Genomic DNA, 12,262 nt, shown 5'->3' with positions numbered 1-12,262 from the left:
TGGTGATTTGGGGGGCATGGGGAGGGGTCAGGGGTTCAGGAGGGGGGCGGTCTTCACAGTCCTTTTGCCTCAGACCTCAGCCCTGCACTCTGGCGCCACCAAGTGGCCTATGGCTGACATTGCAGCGTAAGGTCCCTGTCTTACTCCGCTCCGGACGAACGGCTACAGATTTAGCTTAAAGGCGACTGCGGAGCCACCCTGAAGCCAAGCGGCTAAAGGCCTCTGGGAAGAGATGACCCCCCGGTATGACCTCCAAGAGCAGAGAATCCGCACCCCGTGCGCGGAAGCCGAGTCCACCAAGCCCTGATCTGTGCTCCGTGATCCGCCCGCCACCATCTCAGGCTTGCGTTTCCCGAGGCCTTCTGGGAATAGTTTCAAGGAGGTAGTTGCTCCCGGACATTAATCTGAGTTTTCCTCGGTCGGTTTGAGAAAGACTGTTTTCCTGAGGAGAAGCACGGTTCATCCGTGCAGGCAACTGGGATTTGTCTTTTCCTTTTTGATAGAAAAAAGAACATTTTTTAAAACATTTTACAGACCGCCGACTTTAATTAGGTATAACTTTAAAAGACGTAACTAAAGGCCTACGCCCGAGGGCGGCCGGTTAGCTCAGTTGGTTAGAGCGTGGTGCTAATAACGCCAAGGTCGCGGGTTCGATCCCCGTACGGGCCAGTACCCTTCACGTTTATTTTCTCGTCCCCGTCCTACCTATAGGCCCCATGGCTGGTGGAAATTGCACCCATACATCCAATCACAGACAGTCCTAATATCACTACCACTGAACGATTTGATTGTGTGTATTTCTTTTCAAAGAAATAAAGTACCAGAGTCAGGATGGAGAGCTTTTAAAGAAAATTGAATGAGGTAAGGTGGATGTATTTAGGGGAAGAGGAAACTGGGAGAATGAGAAAATGTCTTGCATCATTCTGGAAAAAACTTCAGGCAATAATGCTTTGATATAGTTTACACTTCTGAAATGTAAAAACATCATTCCTCTTCATGGCAAGTTGCTCACTTGGTTAGGGTATTTATTGTTTTTATAATGTCAAGGTCGCTGATTCGATTCCTCTTGAAGTATATGACTCGTGGTATTTCGGTTTTCTTCTTCTCAATGTGGGAATATCTCAGGCTTGTGGCGTAGCCTCAGACCAGCAACCGCGAATGCTCTGCGGTAAAATGGAGCAATGGTGAGACTTCGGGTTATATTTGACCCTTACCTCGGTGCTGCCAGTTAAGAAGCCATTTACAACACGTCTAAATTTTTTTCGAACGTTTATCATAAAAGCGTTGGATTTAAGATTTGAATCCAAAATGAAAACGGGGTGCGCAGTGGGGGATAGGAGGGCAAGAGCCCCTGGGGCCGCTGTCAGTCTAAGTACCTCACTCTCCCTGTCTGTCCTTTTCTTCAAGTCTGGCGCCTGGGTCTCTGTGTGCCCAGCACGAGCCTCCTCCTGTTTCTCTCCTCGACCCTTGCACTGTCCCTCAGACTCCCAGCATATTTTTACTCTTTCTCTTGTTTAAATGTATGGGGTTACTTTGAAAATGACATACACGATATTGATTAAATAATGACATAAGTAATGTCTCAAGCACAGTGCCAGGGACATAGTGAGTAGTGCTCAATAAATCCAAGAAGGCAAGGCCTTCCTCTGCTTTGGTCAGTGCTGCATCCTTCATGTCAAGTACTGTGACTGGCTCAAAGCCAGCGCCTGAAAAAATGTTTTTAATTAATAAAGGGCATCCACTATTTCATTGCATATTAAATAATATACTTACAGATTTTAATTATGAGAAGGCCTCGACAGGTTATTGCTAACTTTGAAGATGAAGGCGGCCACCAGCCATGGAATGTGGACATTCACTAGAAACTGAGAATGACCGCTAGCTGACAGCCTTCAAGGAATGGGAAATTCCTAGAGGTTTATCAGTACCCACTGTTCATAACATAATTCTATTTGTCAGAGTCCTGGTGTTGTTTTGCCTGATATTAGACAACATCAGTAGAATACAATGAGCCATAATTTCAGTTATCTTTCTAAATGTTAACTTGGTACACTTTGAATCTAACATCTAGGCAACTGGCTTTCAATTGAGGATTTACATTACTTACCTGTGAAACCTTATTAATATATAAATGTGTAGGACCTACTCCAGACTTATTGAATCTCTCTGCTTGATATTATTGATATATTGTTTATATATTCTTATTACGTGGTTTGGATATTCATGGCATATAGTGTCTCAGAATTATTATATGTTATGTATCAAGATTTTTTTTCTCTGTAAAGATTATGTTCATTCACATTTATAAATTAGATGCACTGTTTTCTGTCTTCTTTGAAAATATGGTTGATTGTTATGTCTACAGAGATTTTTGCCTAAAATTTATTTTGGAATGGCTCTGTTATTCCTTGCTATTCTTTTTCCAAAATCCCTTGTTAGTGGCATTAGTCTTGTTATAAACTCTCATCAGATCTTTCACTCCAGAAAGGCTAGTTAGTAAAATTTGTTATTTAGATTCCAGGCTGATAGGGTCTAAGGTTGTCTCTGGGGATTAATCTTTGCCCTTCCTGGTGGTGGGGGGGACTTTTAAAATGTATTATGTCCTTTGTATGTCCCGCTTTATAGGCAAATAGGGAAAGTGAAGTGAGCTTTTCTTGTATCTGCTTCTTCTCATTTGTCTTCAGCTCACAATAGTCCTTATGCCAAAGTGGTATATTTTGGGGTGGCATAATCTGCCACCCTTCATGACTACCTTTTTTGCTCACATTCCTTGGGAAGTAGATGGGGAAGAACTCTATGGATAAACTGAGGAAAATGAAACCAGGTTTCCAGTGAAGTATAAACAGGATTTCAGGCATCGTGCAGGACTATTTCTACTAAAGTGAAAAGACAGTGACTCTGGTGGAACTCCAGTCATAATCTTTGAAATTTCTCTAGATAAAAGGGAAAAGCCCAATGTATAGGCCAGTGCTACACAGTGTACATTTTAGCTATAAACTACAATGTCACTTAAGATTCAAGAAAGTGATAATCTACTTGTGATTTATTTCCTCAAAATGTCATTGAGCTCCAATTTTCCCCCTGTGCACTCAGTAGGTTCTCCTGATGCACAAACAAATATAGTTCCTAGGGCTGTACAAAACCAAAATGATGAGGGTCTACATTTGACATTGCTCTCTTGTTCTCAAAAATAAAAATGAGTCTGATTCCAAACTAAATGTCGTGGCTTATTAATTCTTTGCCTGACACTGATAACCAAACTCCATCATTTAGCTGACTATGTTGGATGTCACAGTTTAAGAGAGCTGAGACTGAACTTCCAAGACAGAATTTGAAATCTTACTCTATATCAGGTACTGGAAGATAATTTGTGCTCAATTCATATACCAATCATTAGCAAATCCATCACTTTCTATCAATTACGGGAAACTTATTCACTTTTCCCTTCATCACAACTCTTCATATTGTGAAGGTATTATCTGGAAGAAGACTCTCCACAATTGGAATAACAATTCAATACAGACTTTACCAGTAATATAAATTCCTCAATGCATCTCCAGCATGTTTAGTGGCAACTACACTGTTGAAATACAAAAACCGAAAGGGAAAGGGAAAGGCCCCGCTGGGATTCGAACCCAGGATCTCCTGTTTACTAGACAGGCGCTTTGACCAGCTAAGCCACAGGGCCCCCTCTCAAACTACACTTCGGTTATATCATATTTGTAACATTTTCTGTGAAATGTAGCATTTTGCCAGAAACGTACTTGATTTTGTGACAAAGAGAACGCACCTGTATTTCTGAACTATATTTCTACACTAAAGCAGAAACTTCAACATTAAAAAATAAAAATGCATTCTTCAGCGCGAGGTTTTAAAAATTATTTTAAATTGGAGTGAAATTCCTATTTCATGGTGACTATCGCCCTCTAGAGGAAATATTGGATATTGCAACACATTTAAAAATTTTCTCCGTTAATTCATTTTGTCAACAAATGTGGTCACTACTGTATTTCAGGTAGTTTTCTAGGTACTGGAGATAAAGCAGAGAACCAACCAAACGAAAACTTCTTCATCTATAGGATTTGTATTCTAGAAGCAGGGAAATAAAGCAAGTTTTAAAAATTTCTCCCTCCAACCCTCCCCCCCACCAAACAACGATAGATGTAAGCACTAATTCCGCTACCGCCAGGCTAAAGAGCCCACGGTGCTACTCTCTGAGCTAATTCACTGCACATGAGCAAGACTATCATGCTTCCTTCTATTTTATCTAACCTGGCATAAGAAAGCAAGCAAAGATAAGGACACTCTGATGCACAGGAGATTCTGCTCATTGCACCGTTGAGTTAAAACTGACTTGATTCCTGTCTTCATAGGTTGTAAAAATGAGTGGAGGATGCAGAGAATTAAAGAGAAAATTAGGGTACAATGTGGTAAATAACTCCCGCAGGATGCCGTGGGAGCCTCTAACTTGGGCAAGATGCAGGGCGTGTCTTAGCAGAGTCACATGGCCTCTCTTCTCAGTTTCCAGGTCAGGTTGATGATTGCAGAAGGAGTTGTGGCATGTTGGCCGAATACACCTTAGCGTGGGGGAAGAATAAATGAGACCACCATTCTGAAATGTTTAAATAACCGCCTTGTGCCTTGTGCTTTATGGGAAAGGACGAGGGCTTATGTATTCACAGAACATCCACAAAATGCAAGACCTTGGAGAAAACAGAAATCACTTAGGAGATCCTGTGACAGATCTACACACCCGATTTCCTCTAGGCACCCCTCAGCTCTTCCCTGCCTGTCTAGCCTGTGCCTAATCTACTTGCCCTTTCTTACAACAAGATTTATTCATTCCCTTTGTCCCTATGTCCTGCTGCCATTCCTCTCCTTACATAAACAACTTTTCTAATTTGTTTATTGTGTATCACTTTGATCATATATATATATATTTGCAAAATTGACATTTTTGTTTTGTGCACATATATTATAAATTTATATAAATGATATATATTCTTATGTCTTCAAAAGAACATTATAACTTTAAGATCCATCAAAGTTGCTCTGTGTGCACTTAAATCATTGCTTCTAATTGCTGTGTAAGATCTCATAATGAGCACTGTATTTCCTCTCTTCTGTCCCAGTGATGCGCTCACAGGTTGCCTCCATTGTCCCCCCACTCCATATAACATCACTTCCTCATCCATCTCCCTTTATGTACTTGTGCGAGTGTGTATATATATGTGTGTGTGTATATATATATATATATATATATACACACTGATTAGTGTATATATATATGTATACTAATTAATCCCAGCTTATTTTTGTCAGTCTACACTCCCACCAGCGCTGCATATCCCTTTATCCCTGCCCAGGCTTAACATTATTCAGCTTTCTACTCTGTAATCTAGTATGTGTAGAGTGATAAATCTCATCATTGTTTTCTTTAAAATTTTATTTATGTTTTCTAAAGATTTTGAGCATCTGTCTATATGTTTGTTAGTCATTCGAATTGCATCTTATGTACACTGATACTTTTCTTATCATTTGTCCATATTCGTATAGAGGTTGGTGTATTTTTCATGTTGATATACCTGGGGTACATTGTATATTGTAGTCATTAGTCTATTGTGAATTTTAGACCTTGCAGTATTGTCTACTGTTATGTTACCTGTCTGTTGACTTTGACAGAACTTCATGGCAGAGCCTTGATTTTATTAAGGATTTATCGTTTTTTCCCCTACTGGTTTGTACTTTTGAGGTTATGCTTAAAGGGTCTTTCTCTGCTACTAGGTTAAAAAATATTCTCTCTTTTAAAAAGTATAGAGTTTCTTTTTTATATTTGAGACATGATCTGTCTAAATATCTAGAGAAGTGTACTGGATTTTTATATGATAGTCTATTGGGGTTGTGTCTTCTAGTGTCCTAAGTTTTGGTTTAGTAAGGGTCTCCAGGATGTGTTGGTGGTCATGTAGCATCCTACACTTCCTTTACTTAGCCTCCTCACATTTTCATGAAATTATGTATTTAGTAAAATTGTGTGCTTTTTCTGTTAAAATATATGTCTGCAAGGTCAGGGAGAGTCTAACAACCCAGCACAAGTCATAGCACATAAATAGTAAATTTTATGAAAATAATTGTTTGAATTATGTTTTATGAATTTCCCATCAAAGAACCTTCCAAAGATTTGTTTTTTGTTTATATTCTTGTAAGCCTGGGCCAATGTTTCATGGACCTATGAGGTCAATCCTAGACTCCCCAGATTGTAAACAAATACTTTTTGGTTTCTTATAAGAAAAGATATGAGAACAAGAATCTTATGTTGCTGTGATTGGTGAGTGGGAAAGTTTTGAACTTAAAGTTTATAAATTGCATATCTGCTTGGGTTCAATCCTTGCTTCTGGCACATGAGCTTATTTTCTAATTTGTCCTTTTCGATAAGAACTGGAAACCCCTCACGTTTGTTCCAGAAAACTTATGAGTTTCTGTTTTGTGCTCAGGCTATTTGGTTATTTTTCGCTCTCCTATAATCCTACCCCTTACCTCCAGAGCATAGAAAAAAAATCCAAGTAGGCAGTGTTTAATAGGTACATGGTTGAATCTTTCCACTGTGGTCCTTGCCTACTGTCAGTTTGGTATAACCACTCCAAGCCCATCAGTTTTCAAGTAAATTGATTCTAAAGAGAAATGAAAACTGAGAAGACCTTGAACAACTAGGATTATGTGACCTGCAAACAACCTCCTCAGTCTGGTGGCCCTCACCAGTGACTCGATTTCCAAAAGGCTCCCAACTCTTCAACAAGGCTCTGGAAATCAGGGCCCAGAGTTTGAAGGAGATGTGTTGGACCAATATTATATCACAAGGAAGGAGGGAGGGAAGAGAGAGAGATTGTGAACAGGAAGTAAAATTTCTCCTCTATTCTTAGGGTTTCTGGCTGGGCCTGAGAAGTAAATGAGCATAAAACAGATTAATAGGAGAAAAACATATGAATTTTATTAAGTAAGTTTTATATGTACGTGGGAGCCCTCACAAGAAAAATGAAGACTCAAAGAAGCAATCAGAGCCCAACGCTTATGTACTAGGTTGGACAAACGTTGTGAAAACGTACCAAGACGAAAGGGTTTGGACTAGGGCAATTATGTGGAAAAGTGACTAGGAAGATAAGGGTTAGTTTAAGGAGGTTTCTTGGTACAGATTCCCCTCTGCTTGGACTCCCCAGTCTCTGGTGATAAGAATGCTTCCTTCCTTCTGGTACAGAGAGGGCATATGGGTATTTTATCTCCTGCTTTTGGAAAGAAAAAGGAAGGTAAGAGTGCCCTTCTTGCATCTGCTGTTTTTCAAGTGTTTTTAACTTAAGATAATCAACATACCAGAGAGGCATATTTTGGGGTGGCATGCTCTGAACCCCTACAATTGAAAACATTTTTTTTGCATCCCATCTTAATGCACAAATATCCCAAGTTTAACTTAGTGAGCAGTCCCCAACTGGCCAGCTCTAACCCAGCTGCAAAAAAAGGGAGGTCATGTGAGTGCTGCTAACTTCGTTTATAATTCCCTTGAAATAAAGATATGTTTATTCAACCCCGGTTATTTGCTAGGAACTACAGCAAAAGATGCGTACACACAGGGGTTTTAATTGTTGCACTTCTCTATCTGCAGCACTTCGACAAGTGCTTGGCACATAGCTCAAAATAAATACTCTTTGAGTGACTGGATAAATATAGATTAGTTTAGAAGTGTTCAAAGGGGCACAAATCAAGAATCATGTGTTCACAGATGATGCAACTTGAGGACATATTTCAAGCTTGTGTGTGAGTGAGATGCACTAGAAATGTAATTAAGCTCCAAAATTTCCTGTGTTCCAAGTCATCTATCTTTGAATCGAATAGCTATATTTTCTGATGTATTTTTCTAGAAACTTTTGTGTCTGGGGACAGGAAGTCTGCACACTTGTGGTTCCATAGTGTAGTGGTTAGCACGTCTGCTTTACACGCAGAAGGTCCTGGGTTCGATCCCCAGTGGAGCCAGCTCGTAAACACCTTTTTTTTTTTTTCTCCCTTTTCCTTCTCTCACTCCAAGGCTAACACAGTGGGTTTTTCGCTTTCGTTTTTGTTTTTGTAGATTAGGATTCTGAGAACTATTTATGAAACAGAATTGCAGATTCTCTCCCGACTTTTCTTTGGGAGCTCCACTTTCATACACTGCTTAGCTCTCTGAGGCAGTGTGGAGCATCGGGTTGTCACCAAAAAATAGTCTTGTTACTTCTGTTATCTCCAGTCATCATAAAAGTCAAACAGAAATAGATTTCAATGAGGCCTGAACGCTGGGGACAATAAACATTTTCTCACCTCAAGAGTGAGAGAGACTAATCAGCAAGAATTTCTAAAATTGTAAAACTGGGCGGAGGGGCAAGGGTCCGATTTTAGGTCAAAAGGGTGTAACCTGGGCCTCAGATTGGGAACAGTGCCAAAGAAATGTGTGGACGGGGCTCAACAGAGGCTGACCCCTCCAGCATTTCTCAATTCTTCAGAGGACTCAGGTTTTCTCTCCTAGAAAGTCAAGCTCTCCTAGCTCCTGCCTGGAAGTCTCAGGAAGAAGGCTCCAGGTTTATGCTCCTAAAAGGATAAAACAGAGATCTCTGTCCTGAGAGGCATTTGATGTGTTTGATGGCTGAGGTTCCAGACTAAAGACAAGAGACATCTATGAAAACCTTGACCTTACCCAGTGATCTTCCCAACCCTCTTCGACTCCACTTCCACTCAAAATAAACAAGCACCGTCCAACGGGTCAGAGCTGGCAATAGACTTTCACATATCCTGCTCTAAACCATGAATAGAAAGTCAGAATCATGATATTTCTGAAGAATGTATTAAAGAAATATAACAAAAACAGAAACAAAAAGCAACTTATGGACAAAGGTTACATAGGTAGAACAATGCTGAGAATAAACCAATATTAATATACTCAGAGAGATGGGAGACAACACTGAATACTGAAATAAAGATAAGTGTATTTACACAAGGAAAGAGGCTTTTGTAAGATAAAAATATATTATCAGAAATGAAAATTTAATAAATAGATCATAAAGTGTGATAATATCCTGGAATGTCAAGCAAAAAAGTTAGTGATACAGAGAAAATAATAAGTTTATTATAACAATAATAAGTTTATTAGAGGAAAATTCTAGGATGTGCAATATCTAAGTAGTATTACTTCCTGATATAAAGAATAGGGAAAATGCAAGGATGATAAACCTGAAAAAATTAGGTACATATCACAACACTAAAAAAAATCTAGACAGGCAGGGATCACTGATCACAGAAAGGATAAATTAACAGAGTAGCTGACTTTTCAAAATTGGCACCAGAAGCTAGATGACAATAAAGCAATGGATTCAAATCTGAAAGAAAATGAAATCCACCCTAGAATCCGATATGAAACCCAAGTATCCATCAAGTATGAGTGTAAAAGAGATATATATACAAATATATTTGTATATTTTCAAATATACACTGCCTTGTATAATTTACCTTCAGTACTTCCTTTCTTGGGATCCATGGGAGGATACGTTCTACCAAAATGAAAGTGTGGGTTAAGAAGTAGGAAGACTTGGGATACAGAAAGTATGAGATGCAAGTGCAACATAGGAGATACGTGAAGGGATAGTCCAGGATGACGGGAATATCATATATGTGGAGTGTTAAGGGAAGCAAGACTAGACTGTAAGAGTTCAGAAACGTCTGGGGAAGAATTCTTCAAGGAGATGAAGTTGAGAGAAACCTGGATGTGGATAAACACCCTGAAAAGAGATTTAAATAACTGGTGGATGGATTTGGGGTTGAAATAATAAGACCTATTGAAAATTGTGCAAATAAAAATATGATTATTATTCCATGTGGGAGGAGTAATAATAGTTCGTTAGGCTGGTTTAAAATTAGAAAATATGTATAAGGAGTGAAAAGGAATAAATAAATAATCATTAGTTGCAGATGATATCTACAGAGAAAACTGGAGAATCAATAAATGTTTAAAATCAATAAATGAGTTTAGCACATTTGCTAGATAACTGTTCATAATTTTAATTCAGAAATACATAGAAAATAAGGTTTTAAAAATTATACCTAAGAATAAATCTGACAAATTATGTACAGTACTTTCACAGGGAAAGTTATAAAATATTATGGAAAGATATAAAAAACTACCTAAATAAATGCAGTGATACAACATACTAATGAGAGCAAAAGTTCTATAAAATAAAAAATTTCTTTAAAATTATATATATACAATGAGATTTCAATCAAAATTCCAACAGATTCTAATACTTGGAAGAACTAGAGAGCTTTAGCAAACTAAATTAATTTAAAAGAGAAGAAAAGAATGTTAGTGGTGCTTTCTTTTCTAACGTCAGATGTATTTTAAAGGATAGTAATTAATATGTGTGGTATTTTTGCAGAGACAGATAAATAAACCAATGGAACAGAATAGATAGCACAATATAGAACAAGGCAAATAATGAAACAAATACTTATATAGGAGAATGGAGGTAGAAGGGAGGGAATTGGAAAGAGTGGGTGGAATATTCATGACTCATCTGAGAGCGCCGGTGTGGTTTAGGCCCAGAACTGATGCAATCCTCCTTTTCAGTCCTTGTATGAGCTTGTCCCATTGTTGTCATGGTAACTGTCAACTGTCAAGGTGCTGGTGGGTGTGTCATTTAGCATACTAATGTATTCTAATAAACATACAATGAGGCTCAAGGTCTACCGGAAGTCAAATCTTCCGCCATCTTGCGTGTAGTTGGTTCTAACCAGTTCTTGTATTTTTTCTCTTTGCAGCTTCCTCCTGAAACTTAGATAAGAGTAGTTGGTTTCTATTCGAGGGAGGGGGCAGGGGTATGATTCTGGGGAAACAGCCTTGGTAACACTATGGCAAACTTTTTTTTTTTTTTTTTTGCGGTACGCGGGCCTCTCACTGTTGCGGTCTCTCGCGTTGCGGAGCACAGGCTCCGGACGCGTAGGCTCAGCAGCCATGGCTCACGGGCCCAGCCCCTCCGCGGCATGTGGGATTCTCCCGGACCGGGGCACGAACCCGTGTCCCCTGCATCAGCAGGCGGACTCTCAACCCCTGCGCCACCAGGGAAGCCCTATGGCAAACATTTTGGCAGGCATGGGGCTAATAAATAGCCTAGCTGAAATCTTGAAGTGAACCTTAATTCTGAGGACAGACAAAACTCTTCCAGCCATGGCTGGAATTAGCTTATCACCATCAAAATAGCTGAGGACCGTAGTCACTTTAAGTAGATGCTGAGTTCAGTATCAGTGTTTACAACATTACTACTACAAAGGCACAGATAGCAATCCTATTTATTTACTTATTTAACAATAACAACAATGGCTTATTTTGTCATGTTTTTGGTTTGCACCTCACTGAGCTAGTGCCCCATGCATATTATGTCCTTAAATCTTTAGAACAATTGTAGACAGTGGTAACTCTCATTAACTTCCATTGAAAGATGAGGATGATGAGGCACAGAGAAATTAAAAAGCAGACCATGAGTGCCACAGGTAGAGGAGGGCAGTTTTCCCTCTGCAAATGTGATTGGCAGGTTGTGAATGATGCTCCCAACCAATATTCAAGCAATCATAAAGGGACACCTGGAAAATACAAATTTTTAATCTTATAATTCCCCTGGTCAGTTTATATCAGATTTGCTAGTGATGTCTGTCATGCAAAGCTACACAATATAACTGTGAACCAGGGAAACTGACATGTCTAGTAGAAATGTATTGGCACTAAGTATCATGTGGTGCATGCCAAGCAAGCTCTCTACTTTCTGAGCAAATCACCAAGTGTAGGTCTTCTTTAACCCATTACTAGCCTGGCACTACAAGTTAATTCTGTGCCAGATTTAGGACCCTAACCCTCTTACCAAGAAGTAGCCTCTGGGCCATAGTACATGCATTTCCGCTACTCAGGCCAATAACTGCTGGAGAGAGTATGTTCTAGAGAATTGAAAGATCAAGATGTTTGTCTCTGTTCTAAATCTGAGTTTCCTCACTCACTGGTGGGAAAAAAAAATTGATAGGAGCCAGTCTGGGTTAATACATACTTGATCCCTGAACTCACCCTTATAAAATTGAGTAGAAATAACACACACAAAAGAGAAAATTGAAGTAGATGTGATCCAAATGAACATGGATGGTCATTGTGAATATTGTTAGACTACTGGGAAGCAGCCTCAAACCTGGGCTGCAGAAGGGATGACACTGA

At 39.2% G+C, this 12,262-nt stretch overlaps 3 non-coding genes across 3 annotated transcripts; 2 read left to right on the top strand and 1 right to left on the bottom strand.

The window, feature by feature from the left end:
* The first annotated feature begins 595 nt into the window (after positions 1–595).
* Positions 596–669, top strand: TRNAI-AAU. Its single transcript has one exon. It is a non-coding gene; the product is annotated as a tRNA-Ile (tRNA).
* A 2,945-nt stretch (positions 670–3,614) lies between these two features.
* Positions 3,615–3,688, bottom strand: TRNAT-AGU. Its single transcript has one exon. It is a non-coding gene; the product is annotated as a tRNA-Thr (tRNA).
* Positions 3,689–7,946: 4,258 nt separating this feature from the next.
* On the top strand, positions 7,947–8,019 carry TRNAV-UAC. Its single transcript has one exon. It is a non-coding gene; the product is annotated as a tRNA-Val (tRNA).
* Positions 8,020–12,262: the final 4,243 nt, after the last annotated feature.

Source organism: Monodon monoceros, unplaced genomic scaffold (genome assembly GCF_005190385.1).
Source record: "Monodon monoceros isolate NGI ecotype Baffin Bay Population unplaced genomic scaffold, NGI_Narwhal_1 Super_Scaffold_3, whole genome shotgun sequence".
NCBI lineage: Eukaryota > Metazoa > Chordata > Mammalia > Artiodactyla > Monodontidae > Monodon > Monodon monoceros.
The sequence above is the reverse complement of the archived record's forward strand: the minus strand, read 5'-3'. Positions and strand labels throughout refer to the sequence as shown.